This window comes from Phoca vitulina, unplaced genomic scaffold (genome assembly GCF_004348235.1).
Source record: "Phoca vitulina isolate PV1807 unplaced genomic scaffold, GSC_HSeal_1.0 scaffold38, whole genome shotgun sequence".
Taxonomy (NCBI): Eukaryota; Metazoa; Chordata; class Mammalia; order Carnivora; family Phocidae; genus Phoca; species Phoca vitulina.
Genome location: NW_022589741.1, coordinates 660,778 through 676,693, shown reverse-complemented (window position 1 = coordinate 676,693; position 15,916 = coordinate 660,778). Strand labels below are relative to the sequence as shown.

At 52.1% G+C, this 15,916-nt stretch overlaps 1 protein-coding gene across 3 annotated transcripts in view; it reads right to left on the bottom strand.

Annotated features, from left to right (window-relative positions):
- Window positions 1–14,952, bottom strand: part of BIRC3 (baculoviral IAP repeat containing 3) — a 54,452-nt gene extending 39,500 nt beyond the window's left edge. The window contains exons 1-7 of one of the 3 annotated variants that reach the window (XM_032427702.1): window positions 14,222–14,952; window positions 12,980–13,075; window positions 12,111–12,238; window positions 11,651–11,912; window positions 7,798–10,656; window positions 1,790–3,569; window positions 174–290 (exon numbers count right to left, since the gene is read on the bottom strand). The gene's annotated coding sequence lies outside the window, so the exon portion shown is untranslated. The remainder of the gene's footprint in view (window positions 1–173; window positions 291–1,789; window positions 3,570–7,797; window positions 10,657–11,650; window positions 11,913–12,110; window positions 12,239–12,979; window positions 13,076–14,221) is intronic. The other 2 variants (XM_032427701.1, XM_032427703.1) reach the window with 2 other exon arrangements.
- Between the last annotated feature and the right edge of the window lie 964 nt (window positions 14,953–15,916).

Here is a 15,916-nt window from a genome sequence, read left to right as displayed (position 1 = left end):
GGTGGGGCTGCACACAAGGTCGGGGGGGCTGGACACAGGGCTGGTGGCCCCAAAAACAGTGCTAAATTTTTACTGCAGAGAGTCATGCTGAACCTCAGGGTTTCGATGTAGATTCTCTGGTCCCGGAGCACATCCAGGAGAACAAAGCCCCCAAGATATGGTGCAGAACTTACCAGGCTCAGGGTCGGACGAACTCACACATGAGCTCGCCTGCCATGCGGAGATGATGCTGACCAGTAACAGACTGTTCCTAAATCAGAGGAGGAGGTTGCACAGAAGAAAAAGATATCCTAGAAGAAACCCAAGAAACAAAAACTTAGGGTCCGGGAGTAAATTCTGCATAAAATAAATGCAAATAAAAGTTTAAAAAAAAGGTGACTATTATAATATTAAAGATAAGGGCGCCTGGGTGGCTCAGTCGTTAAGCGTCTGCCTTCGGCTCGGGTCATGATCCCGGGGTCCTGGGATCGAGTCCCGCATCGGGCTCCCTGCTTGGCGGGGAGTCTGCTTCTCCCTCTCCCACTCCCCCTGCTTGTGTTCCTGCTCTAGCTATCTCTCTCTCTGTCAAATAAATAGATAAAATCTTTAAAAAAAAAAAATATTAAAGATAAAAGATAAAGATACACATGTCATTGGAGTTTTCATCAGCAAACTGAGTGCTCTCCCCATCCCTCAACTCTCTTCCCAACGTGTACCTGGCCCCCCACCCCCATCTTTATGTAATCCGGATGCAGCCACTGGAGTGCCCAGGCCCACCTCATCCCTGTCCTGTGAGGTCGAATTATCTCCAGCCCCAGTTTCACTGCTGGGGGTGTCCAAATGTCTATGATTTTCTGGAAAGGTATGTGGTCTCATGACCCCCATGTCTCTGTCCAACCGGCACCCACAAGATGTGAAATCTAGCCTTTTCATCATTCTCTGCCAACCCGAGGACGTGGACCCTCCAGAAGCATGGGGTCGGTCATGTACTGCCCACCAATGACGTGGACATTTCCACGCAGACCTGTGCAGACTCCCCTCATCTTTCCCCTCACATTGAGCAGCACCAAACTCCTTCCTTCTGTAAAGCAATGACTCACCCTATACCCAGGCTTTCATGTCCACCACGCCCCCACACACCCACCTCGCTAAGTGTCTATGTTCCAGACAAACGAACTGGTTTACCAAGGAGGGGCTGTGGTGCAAAGTGTCCCCATGACTTTTTTAATGGCCTCTTTCTACTCCTACAATGTACTTTGAGCTCTTACTATATCCCACACCTCAAATATGTTTAATTTTTGCCTGTCAGCCTGAACTGACGCTAATGAGCCTCATGCAGAAAGAATCCGTAGATGGTAAGTGCATTCTTGTTCAGAAAAGCTAGAAAATTAGACATTAAAAAGACCTGACCACTTAGCTTTCTGGGCAAATGAGAACTGACTTACAATTTTTATTGAATGTAATAAATCCAATTCCCTCCTTCCCCACGTGAATTATCCAAAAAGAAAAAAGAAAAAAAAACAAAAAGTTTATTATCTTTTCAGATGATCACATTAACACATGCACACTCATAAAATCAGAAAATACGGACAACTAGAATGATGATTCCGATACTAGAATTTTGCGAGTCCTTCTTACGGGCTGGATATTCTCCCACATGCTTTGGCTGCGGCCCGGCGACAGCCCCACCTGCGCTTGCTCGTGTGGAGACCGAGAAGCACTCAGAGGTCACGTTTGTTTCTCAAGGCCACACAACCAGAAAACGGTGCTAATGAATAAAGACGTTATCTGGAGCCCAAAATCTATTTACCGTCATAGAGTCTTCCATGGTCTTCTGAACACACCGTCCATCCATTTCTGTTCACCTGCCTGATACTTTGGCATAAGCGTCAGGAAGCACGTCCCTGGGTTCAAGAACGCGCCCAGGTTACTTTAGTACATTTGAGACACAAGACGTAATTTTTTGGTATGCATTCCTTCTTCATGTTACTTTACTGGACTGAACACTAGTAACAAACTTGATGATTACGTGTTTTCCCACTGGAGCAAAAACAGAGCTTTACATGTTGTCTTCCTAAATCAAACCAGTGTCAGTTGATTTTTCAAAAATAAACGTATACGTGGATTTCTCCGTGGGCTGCCGGCGCTTCTTGGCATGGTTTGACACTAAGCAGGGAACTTTCCCTCAGTGGTGCTCTTAGCACCTTCTAGTGGCAAGGAAGCGAAATGTGGCATGATGGCTTAGGTTTGCTGGGGTTTGTGTTTTTTTTTTTTTTTTAAGTAAAAAAACAAACATCATTTATAGCTTCCTGGTATTTCCACTTTTCTTTCCTTTTGTTCAATAAAGCCGCAAAGACCATGAAATTCCAAAAAAGAGACTAAAATATTTCGAAGTCAATTCAGAGCATAATTCCATCGTAAATGTGAAAGTATGTAATGTAGTTGTTACAAAAGGTCAAGACAGTTCAGGGAATTTTAGGTGTTTTTTTTTTGTTTGTTTGGTTTTTTGAATGGTAACTTTTCACAATGTCTCAGATTTTTAAACCACTCCTGGTTAATTATTTTATGGCCTCCGGCTCAGCATTGTCCTGACGGGTGTGAGGACAGACAGGCTGATAGAATAGTACCGTGCTGTGTAGTTCATGGAGAAGGACCCTGTTCCCTCCAATAGCATCCTCTATACTTGCATCACACTGTATTAATTCTTTAATGTCTTTTTTAAAGTTTTTAAGCACATCCAGGCGAACAAAGCCCCCTTTAATTTCTTTTTTAAACTTTTTTTTTGGTGGGGGGTATTTGAGCTGGACCTGCAGCAGGAAAGCCAGCCGTGTGCAGGTCTGGGACTGGGCTGGGTGGCGGGAAAGCAGGGGCAGGGCCTGGAGGGGGCGAACCCGGTGCCGTGTGCAGCCCGGGCTGAGTGAGCGAGGCTGGGCGCGGGAGGAGCAGGGTGAGTGGGAGCAAGAAAGGTCAAGAAAAGATGCTAACATTTTACAGCTGACACTTGAACAGTGCTGGGGTGACAGGCGCCAGCCCCCGGGCAGTCAAAAATCTAGAGCTGACGCCCCCAAAACTTAACTAGGAGAGCCCACTGTTGACCAGAAGCCGCACTGACGAGCTAAGCCTACTTGGTGTTATAACCATCACACACTGTATTCTCACAACAAAGTCAGCCAAGGAAACACTCCTGCCACAACCATAAGGAAGAGAAAACACATTTACAGCGCCGTCCTGCACCTGTCGAACAAAACCGCCACGGAAGTGGGCCCGTGCAGTTAAAACCTGTTTGTTCAAGGGTCGACTGTACTTTATGTCCTCTGTACCTCCCCTCTGAAAATGAGATATGTTACCTGGCCAAATATTGTGACACAGTCCCAAGAAAACGTTGACTAAACATGTGGGACAATCGATAATAAAATAAATGACAAATACCACATTGTAAGTAAACTACGGCTACGTCCACCCCATAAATGCATCTGGGACTCAGCCTCTCCAAACCGACGCAGCCTCTGGATAATGTCACGAACCCTCCACGAGGACGCCGGAGCGCAGACAAGGCACTCTGCTGGGTGATGGGACGGCAGTGTCTGGAGCTGACGGCATGGGGAGAAAGAAAGACAACAAACAAGTCCACGTTCAAGTAAGTGTGGACTTCCCCGGCGAGGTGAGCCTGCTGGAGAGACACGGCGGGAGTGGAGCCCGAGGGAGGACGCCAACTGGCAGGGGGACGTGAGCTGAGGCCCCGCGTGTCTGAGCAGGTGCGGCTGGAGCCGGGCTTCGGGACGTCTGTGTGTCGGGGCAGCGTCCGGGCCTCGAGCCCGCAGAGCGCTGCCATCTGTGCTCGCCCCAGCTCTGACACACCCAACGCGTCTGCACACGTTGCCAAACGTCCCCAGAGGCTCGGGCGGGGCCTCGGAGGCCGGGGAAATGTGCCTGCCCCGAACTCGGGGTCCAGCGGGAAGCCACGGTGACCTGCTGTCACCACCACCTTGACCAGAGTCGGCCGGCTCCCAGCGTATGGTGGGCGTGGGCTCCTGGCCTCCAAATCTCGGCCGCGGCCGCTCCCTGCGGTCGCCTGTGCCGGCTCAGACCACAGCCACCGGCCGGGCTGGGAGCGGGCGGCCGGGGAGAGCGGGAGCTGGGGCGCTGCACGCTCCGTGGGTCTCCGAGGGAAACGGACGTGCAGGTGCGCCTCCCTTCACGTCTGCCCTCCGGGATCCTCCCGCTGTGGCCGCGAGCTCACGGCCTCCAGCGCTTAGGCCTGAGGCTCGGCCACGTCTCAGCCAAGCTCACGCTCGTCCTTGGCGGGGGCTCGAGAGCCTGGATCTTTCCACCCAAGGCAGGCCGGCCCCATGGGCCACCTCGTGCCAGCGCCCCTCGTGCCAGTCAGCCGAGCGGAGACTCAGTCTGGCCCGCGGGAGGGTCTGCGGCTCCACAGCCCAGGACTGCTCCCTGGTCCCTTCTACTTCCCACCGACGTTGCTTCCCGACAAGCCCCTTGGACGCCCAACTCTGCCTCAGCACCTGCTCCCCAGAGGACCCGACGGACGCCCCCCCCCCCCCCCCGTCCATGTGCCTGGAACGAATGCTTACAGCTGCTTGGTCCTCCCGCTGTGTCCTCACAGACCCCCGCCTCTACCCCGCCACAGAGGAGGGGGCGGGACGTGGCGTCTGCCCAACACCGCGTGGGCCGGGAACAGCCATACATGCGCCCTGAAATTTCACGCCAGCCCGGGACGTGGGCATTAGCATCCCATCTGTAGATAAAGGCCCAGCCCTGCAATAATCCGTACTTCAGAATAATTTCTCAACTTTGTCTGACCAGAAATCCTGGCACTTATATTTGCTACACTGACCATAGTACATTTTATGTATCTTATTGATTTCATGTACTTTATCTGATTGCACTTCAAATTTTGGGGGTGGAAATGCCCTATTTGTCCCTACAGACAAATAAGGAGCCTGGTTCTCTGAACACACACGTAGTGAACACATAAGGAGCGAGGGAGGGAAGGACAGCTAGAGTGCACTTACTCTACCTGTGTGTGAAAAGGTGCGTTTTCAATCGTTGTTAAAATGCATGGGAACGTGAGGAACACAGGCAGGGATCCAGCAGGGCGGAGCGCGCCCCTGGTGCTGAGAAATGCTAGGATTAAATAAAACAGAAACCTCTGGCTTCCACAGAGGCCGGAATGGGATTCGCAGCTAGAACTTTCAGATTTTAAAAGATGCTGTCACTTAGTAAAGAAAAAAAGCCAGGTAAGCTGGGCTGAGGCCAAAAGGAGAAAGAGATCAGGCTTACGGATCAAAACTGGCAGAGCAGCTGATCTGCAGAAAACTCCTCCAGGAGTAAGAGGTAGATGTGACGCAGGCCGGGGCTTCCTGGGTCAGCTGGCGCAGTCCCGGAAACAGTCCCGGCCGTGGTGTAGGTGTGAAGTCTCTGCTACGGGGAATTATAGTGCCTTTTTTTTTTTTAAATGAATAAGTAGTTCAGTGTATTACCTTTATTTTGGGCTCCCAAGTTTGAGACATCGGAACTAAATCAATTGCTGAGGGCTGAAGGTTTGGCTGTCCCCCACTTTGTTGGACTGAAAAATTTGGGAATTGGGATAGAACAGATGATATCTAAGAGTCCTTACAAAGAGACTTCATGATTCACTAACCCCTGGCATTTTAGCAGGTTGGTGGGCATGAAGGGGCAGCCAGGAGGGGCTTGGTCATGGGGGTTCCGGCACTATGGCATTGATGGGATCCAGCCTTAACAGCCACCTTGCCCCCGACAGCTTCCCTGCTATAAAGATTTGCAGCACAGACCCAAAACACTGCCATCTAGTGGCAACTCACGTGGACTCACCATCCACCCACCATCTCCATCCATCCACCTACCCATCCATCCTCCCATCTACACATCCTCTTATCGATCCACCCCATTCACCCATCCACCCACCCCATCCATCCACTCATCCATCCTCCCATTCATCCATCCTCTTGTCCATCCATCCATCTCCCTATTCACTCATCCACCCACCCCATCATCCATCCTCTTGTCCATCCATCCTCTTGTCCATCCATCCATCTATCCATCCACCCATCCACCCACCCCATCATCCATCCTCTTGTCCATCCATCCATCTCCCTATTCACCCATCCACCCATCCATCCACTCATACATCTCCATCCTCCCATCCATCCGTCCATCTACCCATCCATCCCATCTATCCACCCACCTACCCATCCATCCATTTATCCATCCTCTGATATTTTTAACGTGTCCACTATGTGCCAGGTACTGTTTAACAGCAAACAGTTAAGGGTTGATAATAGTCTCAGCCCTAGAGAGAGTTACATTCTAATGGGGGACAGACAAGCCCCAAATACCACAGTGGTGGTACAGCCCTCAGCAATTGATTTATTAGTTCCAATGTCTCAAATTTGGAAGCCCAAAATAAAGATAATACATGAGCTACTTGTTCACTTTTTTTAAGCAGTGAAAATTATTTTTTAATGGAGAAAAGATTATATTATACGTTGGGTAAAGCACCCTCTGAATGAGCCAGCTTGAAAGTTCCTTTTGCACCATATTTTTTAGCTACTTTATAGTACCTCAAGAACTCTCACTTTCTTCAATTCTTAAACTTTCTAAGACCTTATGCTGATTTTTAATGTGCTTAAATGTTTTTTTCTTATGTTACTGAACACCATGGGGAAAAAGTAATAAGCTACAAATTAAACATTTTATTATTAATAAACACAAAAGTGTTTAAGTCTTTCATTCTTGTAATAAAGAGTCTGGCTCCATTACTGATGTGAGTGCTCAAGCGCCACCACTACCCTGTGCTGCTCCACACCTGGGCAAGCTGATAAGAAACCCCGGGTGTTTCCTCCTTCAGCACCAAAGGGAAGCTCACGTCACGTAAGCCTGGCCAGCATGGAATTCCCACCCCGATCACAATGAAAGCAGTCAGTCTCCTCTCCCTGCATCTGCTTGGGAGCCACCCCGTCCTCCCCAGAAAGCCTCATTATGTAAATAATAAGACTTTTCATACCCTCTTGGTGTGGGCATGGCATCGTCTGTCTATACCCCCAAACCAAGCCTGGGGGAAGGGAAGGGTCTGTCCCACCTCTATGTAGTGACCATAACAATTCTAGTTGAAACAAATATGAAAATGTGTTATACGTGATTATAATTACTTACCTGAGTATAACCTATCGATTATATTTTATAATCTATATAAACGCACTCATTAAAGTTCAAGTAGTAAGACGCAATGGTTAAAAAGGTTGGAAGGTGCTTTTGACACGATGATGTGCACTTTTATCCTCAGTATGTAAAGAACATTTAAAAAATATAAAAGTTCGACTGGAAGGGAAGTGTTAAATAGACCAGGTAGCCATGACTACCACGTAAACTGAGAGACACCCCTTACAGCAAATGCAACCTGGGGGGGAGGGGGGACACAGCAAGCTGAGAAAAACCCCATTAGGGCTCTCCACGGCTCTCCCCACACGGGACTTTCTGACGCTTCCTGTCCTCCCTCTCCCCGGTGTCACAGATCCAGAAGGAAATAGGTCATTTCTATTTGACTAAGAATTCCACCCACAAATAGCATTACATTAAGTGACTTGGATGGGTCAAAATGCAGTGAGAAGCCATTTTAAGCGCATTTGCTATGAAGGAAGACCCCTGTAAGGAGTTGTGACGAGCGCCCGTGCCGCGGGGACGTGCTCAGTCACTGACCCCACTCCTGAAACCAGCAGCACCGCGTGGGGGAACTACCTGGAATTTAAATAAAAACTAAAAAGGAGAGAGACAAGGAAATACCTGTGTGCCTTTTCTTCTTTAATTTCACGGCTCCAAATACAGAAACTGTCAAATCTTTGGTATGGATTTTCACTACAAAATCTGGTCACGTCAGCTTCCGTTCTGCTTTGTGTTCCTGGGTTTGGGGCCACAGATCTTTCAAGCCAAATGACAGACGGTGAGGGGAACGTGCAGATCTGAGGAGAATGTCAGCATTCCATCTGCATCGCGCTGGCTGGGAGCCCCACCCTCCGGAGCTCGGAGCCCATGTCGCGCTACCGCGGGGTCGCCCACCACATTTAATGCGCTCACGTTTGCCCATACTGCCCCTTGTACCTTGGGTTTAATCTCCTCAGACTCCATCACCGTGTAAGGTTCTCAGGTTGCAGAAAGTGAGCCGCATTCGCTTCAGCAGACCACCCAGCTCGGCGTCCGACCCAGAAGGCGCTGCCTGGGACCGGCACTTTGATAATATTCCGTCGCTTCCTCCCAAGGCACAGGGCCACGACAGTTCTCAGGTCCCGGAGCTGGTGCGCCCGGGTTAGGCCTGAGGATTCACCTGCTTATAGAAGTAAATGCCGGTGATGCGTGCGTGTGTGACGCTACACAAAAACAAGCATAAAGGAGGCAGAAAAGGTACTCCCTTTCCATACTACAACTCCCAGAACGAGTTTTGTGATGTGTACGTAGCCTCACACTCGCTTCTGGGCAGAAAGATCCCTGTTCCTGCCAGCTCAGGCTGTGCCGGTGACCTCGCTGTCGCGGGGATCCTATGCAGTCCGGCGGAGCCGCAGAATGTGACCTGCTGTGGAAACGGGGTCCTTGCAGGCGTAAGTAAGGCAAAGACTGTGGTGGGCCCTGAACGCAGGGACGCAGAACCAGGACGCAGAGACACAGAGACGATGAGGCAGACGATGGGCCTGCAAGCCAGGGACACACTCCTCAACGTGGCCCCCGGGGCAGAGCGCGCCTTTGAAGGTGAAGGAGCTTGAGCAGCAGGAAGGTCACCGACCCCACGTGCCCACCGCACCCGTGCCCTTGAAGCAGGTCAATGGGCTGTCGTGGGAGAGGAGCCCTCACCAGACCGGGAGGAAAGGAGCAGCCTTATTGCCGAAGACAGAGGGACACCAGGCCTTGCGGAGCGTCCCGCAGCTTAGCTCGCCTCCCCGCTACTGCTGGCCTTCTGACAGCTGTCCCCCCTTCATCAGACCCATCTGCCACGTCCTCAGGCCTGAAGGCCCCTGCGTCCCGTAGAACTTACACTCCATACATTTACAAGCTTCCCTCCCGTTCCTGTCTTTGTCAGCTCCAGGTGCAGATCCAGCCAGGGACCCCACGAGGCTGGAGGGAAGGTTCTCCCGCCCCTCACCAGCACCCTTCAGACGCTGGGAGACAGCGTGCGGTGTCTCCCTCCCGGCCTCCAGCAAAGGATCCCACGCTACTAACACGCCGATTCAGCCTCCTGGCCGCCCGGGCAACCAGACAACACACTCCTGTTGTCATGCGCCATTCAGCCTGTGAGGCTTTGTTACGGCAACCCTAGGGGACTGACGGACTTCGGGAAGTCGCCACCGTTACCTGCCCAAACTTAGGCAGCTCCTGCTCCAGACACGGCTGGGTACCTGCCCGAAATGCGTGTTCCTGAGTTTTATTTGGGTTGGCAACATGTCCATCCCAAATACTACATTTCCTAGCCAGGGAGAGCCAAGGAGAGAGCAGCAAAAATCACCGAGAAGACTCTCCAGGGGACGGAACTGCCCCCCTGCCGGCAACACAGAGGTCCGGGCCGGCGCTCCCGCGGCCAGGAGAGGGTGGGGCGGGCACCGGGCTCTCAGGGCGCTGGCGCAGCCAGGTAAGAGGAGCCCGGGTCCCTGGTGGCTGGGGACTTGCCCTATCCGCCCCGGAGCTCCGGCTGGGAAGAGGATCATAAAATAAACCTGGGCTTCGTTTATCTCACTGGGCTCTAGCTGAAACCCAGTGCAAACTTAGTAGGGATTACTGAGTGCCAGAATCAGGACTGACTCCAAACACACAGGATGCTAGGATCTCACCTGCTTTCCCGCCGGAGGACGCAGGAGGCGACCAGCACAACCGCACGCACCAGACGCAGCGTGGACGCGCCATGCGCCAGTCTAGACTGTGACACAGCCCGACAGACAACAATCCCCGGACGTTAGGGTCCTAACGAGGCTGACGTGTAATTTTTAAAAATACATCAGTGTAGGGCGTGTTCGTGTGAAGTTCTACAGAGAGAAACAGCTCGGAGGTGGCTGGGAAGACAGAAGACAGGCTCGAGTCAGGGTGGTCAGAAAGCCCCCACGGGAAAGGTGACGTGTGGGCCAATGTCCAGAGGAAGCAAAACATGAAGACAGGTGGACACCCAGAGAGGAGCCCTCCAGGCAGAAGAGACAGCGAGCGAGAGGACCATGAGCAACCCCCAGCTCCCGATCTGCAACATGAGATGACCGGACAAAATCATCTCCAACATGCCTTCGAAGTGATATGGGGACTGTGGGAGCAGGTCCAACCAAAGTATGGGCTGGAACCTTGCCTGAAAATACCCCCACCTGCCCAAGGTCCCGCCTGGAAGCTTCTGCAGGAGATTTCTCTTAGTCCAAAGGCTGTTGACAGGTGTAATGGGAGCGGAGACTGTTCTGAAGGCAAATATGCTTTGGAAACTGGCTGCTCACTGCAGGACTTCTCAGGTCCTTTAAAACGCCAGTGTGGACAATGATTATCTGAAAGTGAACTATGGCATGCAGACTCTGCCAGACTCACCTGAGCACGGAAGCCTTTTTAAATGCAGGGTACCTGAGGAGACTGTTCCACGGAACACACTTCGGGAACAAATACAGGACACTAGAGGCTCGCAAACATTTTCTGTAAAGGACCAAATAATAACTATTTTAGGCTCTGTGGACCAAACATTCTGCTGCAACTATTTGATTTCCCATTCCAGCTTGCAAGCAGCCACAGACAACACGTAATTATGAACCGATGGGCCTGGCTAAGATACTACATTTCAATTTAATACACTTCTTACATGTCATAAAATGTTAGTCTTGTTTTGATTTTTTTCAACCATTTAGAAATGTGAACCATTTTAAACTCACTGGCGTACAAAGACAGAGAGGGGACTGGATTTGACCTGCCGGCTGCACTTTGCCAACCCCAGCTATAAACAAATGTACATTTATCCTATTTTTTTGGCAATTGGTACATTTTTTTTAATGCATTGCTTAAAGTCACATGGCTGGCATCCTGATCACCAACAAAGGTGGTTGTGAATCACATTCCCAAAATGTATTTGAGCCCGGAAATGGTTCAGAAGAAAAATCACATTTTTAGACATAGCTCCTTTATAATTACTTCCTGATAGAAAAATGGAGCTTAACTCTGCCCTTATATTTTAATTCTACTTTGGTAACAAAATTATTAGGAAAAATCGCATATATTTTTCTAGTATTGGTTTTTATTTTCCTCTGTAAAATTTTTGAAAATCGAATGATCATTCTTTCTCTAGAAGAAACTCTAAATGCATTGTCCTTCTGTGAAAAGGAAGCGTTTGCATGCAGCCCGGCCTCAGCCAGAAGTGCACTTACTGTTGTCTTGAACAGGCTCGCCTGCCTTTTTCCTCCCCACCTGGGGCGTCTACTTACTCTTATCACTGCTTCCAAACCGGCCCCTCCCCTTTCCCTGTCTTGCCAAAATCTAAGTACCGTCACGCTCCTTTCTCTTCCACTTTTCCTTTAAATCTGTGCTCACAGTAAATCAGAGCCTCACTCTCACTGTGATATAAACGACTTATAAAAGCGAACAGTTTTACGATCCTGTTGGGTGTGTTTGCATTTCAGCAGAAGGAATGAAGCTTTACCTCTGGCGCTCCCACCCCAGGCGGCTGGCAGCTGGGAGACCCAGGTCTTCCAGGAACCTCAGGTAAGTTTCCAGTCCTGAAATCACATCCCATCGGAAGTCACCTCCCTCAGGCACGAGCAGAAGCACGCCGGCCCCAGGCAGAGGCTCCAGTCAGGGCTCGCCCGCCCCGACGCACGCAGACACGGAGAGCCTTTTCCCCTCCCTGTGGAGCAGGACAAACAGTCTTCCCTCCACTCTTCCGAGTTCTCGGCTGACACCTCCTGTAATAAAAGACGGATTAACGAGAAAAGCATGAAGTTTATTGACATGTACACTTGGTGCATCCATGGAGATGACCCCAGGGGAAGGGACTGAGTCCCCAGGTGGCCTGAGCCACCAGCCGAAATACCATCTTCAGGACAGATGCAGAAGGTGTGTGTGGGGCTACGGGGGCGTCTGTCCTCCTCCTTAGTCAATACCGTCTTGTGATTGAGACTACGGAGTCTTCCTGGTGCGGATGGAGATTTCCTTTATAGATGTCAACGTCCCTCACAAGAGGCTAACTTCTGCATCTGCTGTTTCCCAAAATGATCAGCTCCGGAAAATCCTGATGCCAGAGAAGCAGGTTTGGGGGCGGCTTATTCTGCTTCCTTCCCACCAACATGCTGAGCCTGAACCGAGACTTCAACTGCCCCCATTCCGACCTCGGTCTGTACTGTCTAATTAAGTTACTTCCAGCTTCTCTCTTAACTCAGGCAAAAGACGGGAGAGGCGGGGTGGGGTGCGTCAAAGCACCCCACGACGAGCACACAGACCACCCCTCCAGCAACAGGCGCTGCCCTGACGCCAGCAAGACCACCAGCGACCTGACCTTTGCCGCCCACCTGCACGGACCCACGACCTCTGCCCCACATGCTGCTCATCTAAACCTGGGCGTATTTTCAGTATTTGGAGACAGTCCTTGAGACGCCAGCCCACCGTCTTCCGGGTGTTGGCCTCCCTGAAACAAACTCCTTCCTGTCTCTCTGTCTTCAGATTCTGTCAGCGGCGAGTGTCCTAAACTGGTCTGTTTGGGGCCCCAGAGACAGGTGCTCTTGCAACCCTGAGTCCTGGCTACAAACCCTATCTCAGAAAACACAGCGTCTGATCAGAATGCTCCTAGGAAACACTTGGAAACCCAGGACCTCTCCCTGCCGGAATTTTCAAGCCCCAACACACAAAGGGAAAGGATCGAGGAGCTTGGCTAGCAGCTGACCACTCATGTGGGGTATCGAGCTTCTATCACCAACACTTACTTAGTCTGACTTTTGTAAGGTACATAAAATACACCAATGAGTATTCAACCCACCGAGAAATGCTCGCTCTGTCCACCGTCATGGCTTGGGACTATCACTCTGGCTGAGCAGCATAGTCACGTAGAGCACAGACGGACTCTTGGACGCACCTGGGAATAGAAAGCTCTTGTCCAAGGACAGAGTAACCCGACTGCAAATATAATGGAGCTCACGCAGCATGCACTGCATTTCCCTCTCCTTCCCTTCATTTGCTTCTCCACCAGGGGATGCGATTTCTGAAAATCCCTGCTCTTATGTTGATGTTTTGCAGGGAACCAGAGAGAGTAGGCTGAGAAAGAAACAGGACCTTCCTGTTCTCATGTTACATTATACTTTCCAGCCCTTTGAAGTTAGTATAACCCTTCACTAAGTACTTGGCAAACTTTAAACCATCCATCTGTGAAGCTGGTTGTTTTTTTTTTTTCCTTCATATTACCTTTCACCTACTTTAAAATAATCCACTCATTGTTCAAAAGGGAAAACTCAAATTTGTTTTTTTTTTTTTTAAGTAATCTATAATGGAGTAAAACATTGCTGGAAGGTTATCTTTTAGTAAATTAATTTACTGTGCAATAAATCTCTAAGAAAGTGAACAGGGAAATCAGTTTTCAACCTTGAATATGTAAGCCTCTGTTTGCTTTTTTTAATTAACAAAATATAAACTTTTTTAAAATTAGAAAGGTACATGAACCTGATTCTCTAAATGTTTACATTACACAGAAACTTACAGAATCAAAGGGGGAAAGCCATAGCCCACTTTCTTGTGTTTCTTGATTTAATATTAAAATAAGGAAGCAAATGTATGGAAATAAGTTTGTTTGCAAATTTTATTAGATTTAAGTTTAGTTTTGCCTACATTTTCCCAGATTTTATCCCTAGGAGATCATAAAAACTATTCTTAAGATCGTGAAATGCAAGGCCTGCAGGGTGCTCCACGGACAGAGGCAGCCTCCCCTTCTGCTGCCCCGCCCTGAGCGCCTGGTCTTCCCGAGCTCTAGCTGCCTTGGCCTGAAACCTCAGGGCACTGTTCGCAGTTCTCCAGCGTCCGCCCCGCTCCCAGGCTTTTATGCCTTTGCAAACGCCGACCTCTCTGCTTGCAAAGCCCTCTCCCCAGGAGCACCTCACGACGTGCTAGGGGCCCTTGCAGGCTCAGCTCCAACAACCTCCTCCGTGACTTCCAGCCCCTCCCCACCGCCGTTCAGGAACCGGGAGTTACTCCTCGGTCCCCGGATGGACGGCATCCTAGACGCACTTACGTGAAGGGACTGTGTCGTGATTCCGGAGCTGTTCCGGTCCAGAGACCTGTCATCTGTAACGTCCGGTGGGTTCTCCGCCGGGCACGGTGGGCAGCGAGGCCCCTCTCGTTCTAGCCTCGGGGCCTGACCCTGGGCTTGGACCAGGAGCTCTCAGGACTGGCTGGACACCGAGACCCCAAGTGACGCGGCCAGGGCTCGGCGGCAGCGCTGGGGGACACGGGAGACTGTCCCCCCGCCGGGCAGGCTGCGATGGGGGTGGCGAGAAGCGCGCCCCGGAGACCGGGTCTGCGGGACACACTGCAGACTCGACCCGCGTCCGGGGCCGAGGTGGGCCAGGAAGCACCGCGTCCTGGGACGACGCTGCCCACTGGAGGGAGGTCACGGCCGCGGCTGCGCGCAGACAGGCGGCCCTGGGCACCGGCGCGACCGCGAGCGACGGAAGCACCGCCAGCCCGGTTGCCCCGCGTTGTGCGCTCGGCGGACTCTGGGGGCCGCGCACTGACTCGACTTCCACTTATTACACTGTTTCCAGGGGGAAAGGGATCTGGCTGCTAAACGGAGTTTCAAACACATTCTTAGAACGCAGTCCACGCGTCGTGTGGGACTGGCTGTTCCGAGGCCCCGGGTCCGTCCGGCCACGGGTTACAGCAGCCTGAGCGCAGGCCCCGTGAACTCCACAGGCAGGGCCGGCGGGCCGCGCTGCGCAGGCGCAGTGAAGTCGGCCGCAGGACATCCCCGCTCCCCCGCAGGCAGCTCTGCGCAGGCGCAGCGAACTCCGGAGGTCGGCCCCCCGCAGGCAGCGCTGCGCCTGCGCAGGAAACTCCGCAGGCAGGACACCGCCCCCCCCGCCCGGGCAGGCAGCTCTGCGCAGGCGCAGGGAACTCCGCAGGAGGACCACAGGCCGCGTTGCGCCTCTGGACAAGTCACCGCTTTGCGGCATCAAAGAGCATTTGTACTTTTCCACTGCTGAGAAGTGACTTCTGCCAGTTTGCTGGTTGGTAGAAACAGAGATCAACTTTCACGATGCTGGCCGTGCCTGCCGAGCGGTCCCGAGGCTGCCCACTTCCGGGAAGTACCAGAAGGCGCCCGGGGACGGGAAGTCGCAGCCTTTGGGAGGACGGATGGAGGAGGACGTGGAAAATGACCGTCGGGTAAAAACAGACGTTACAACTCGGAGGAAACGCTTCACTGACTTTGGGTTAAAAATTTTAAAAAGGATTGGTCATCCCCGCACAGAACAGTACCAGGAGGTTGAACCTGGGAGTGCGTCGGGACGGGCGCCCCTGGTGTGCGGGGTGTACGCGGGGCGTCGGGGCGTCGGCGGGCTCCGGGGGTTCCTGCGGCGCCCAGCAGCGCGGAACAGCGACGTCAGGGGCCCGGGCGTGAGTTCCAGACTCCCGCGCTCCCCCGATCCTCCAGCCTGCGCCGTCGGGCTCAGCGTTCGCGGGCTGCACCGGGGGCTGGGCCGGCGGCCCCGCTCACAGGGACACAGCGATGCCGGGGACGGTCAGAAGCCGCCGTGGACAGCTGAGCGGCCCAAAGCAAGTTGCGCCCAAGAGGCGGAAACCGACATCCGGAGGGAAAGCCGTGCACACGCCGCACACGCGGAGCTCGGAACGCTGCAGGTGCCCAGGCCCAGCGTGCGGGCGGCCAGGGCCCCGGGGATCGTGCGGACAGACCCCGGTGTCACGGCGG